This window comes from Neophocaena asiaeorientalis, unplaced genomic scaffold, assembly GCF_003031525.2.
Source record: "Neophocaena asiaeorientalis asiaeorientalis breed wild unplaced genomic scaffold, Neophocaena_asiaeorientalis_V1.1 scaffold87, whole genome shotgun sequence".
NCBI lineage: Eukaryota > Metazoa > Chordata > Mammalia > Artiodactyla > Phocoenidae > Neophocaena > Neophocaena asiaeorientalis.
Window position 1 is genome coordinate 3,084,178 of NW_020175432.1, and position 753 is coordinate 3,084,930.

At 50.1% G+C, this 753-nt stretch overlaps 1 protein-coding gene across 1 annotated transcript in view; it reads left to right on the forward strand.

The window, feature by feature from the left end:
- Positions 1-753, forward strand: part of CRTC1 (CREB regulated transcription coactivator 1) — a 77,161-nt gene that overhangs the window by 34,317 nt on the left and 42,091 nt on the right. The gene's annotated exons all lie outside the window — the stretch shown is intronic.

Below are 753 nucleotides of genomic sequence, written 5' to 3' on the forward strand. Positions count from 1 at the left end.
CCGCCTGCCGATGCAGGGGACACAGGTTTGAGCCCTGGTCCAGGAAGATCCCACATATCGTAGAGCAACTAAGCCCGTGCGCCACAACTACTGAGCCTGCGCTCTAGAGTCCGTGAGCCACAACTACTGAGCCCGTGAGCCACAACTACTGAGCCCGTGAGCCACAACTACTGAGCCCACGCGCCGCAACTACTGAAGCCCGTGAGCCTAGAGCCCGTGCTCCGCAGAGGCCACCACAATGAGAAGCCAGCGCACCTCAATGAAGAGTAGCCCCCGCTCGCCGCAACTAGAGAAAGCCCACACGCAGCAACGAAGACCCAACGCGGCCAAAAAAATAAATAAATAAATAAATAAACAACAAGGACCTACTATACAGCACAGGGAACTATATTCAGTATCTTGTAATAACCTACAATGGAAAAGAATCTGAAAAAGAACAGCTATATATATATTTGTGTAACTGAATCACTTTGTTATACACCTGAAACTAACACAACATTGTAAATCAACTCTACTTCAATAAAAAAGTTGTTTTGGAAAAAAAAAGAATTTAATAACAATATAAGGATCAAAAAATACCAAACAGGGCTTCCCTGGTGGTACAGTGGTTGAGGGTCTGCCTGATGATGCAGGGAACACGGGTTCGTGCCCCGGTCCGGGAAGATCCCACATGCCGCGGAGCGGCTGGGCCCGTGAGCCATGGCTGCTGAGCCTGTGCGTCCGGATCCTGTTGCTCTGCGACGGGAGAGGCCA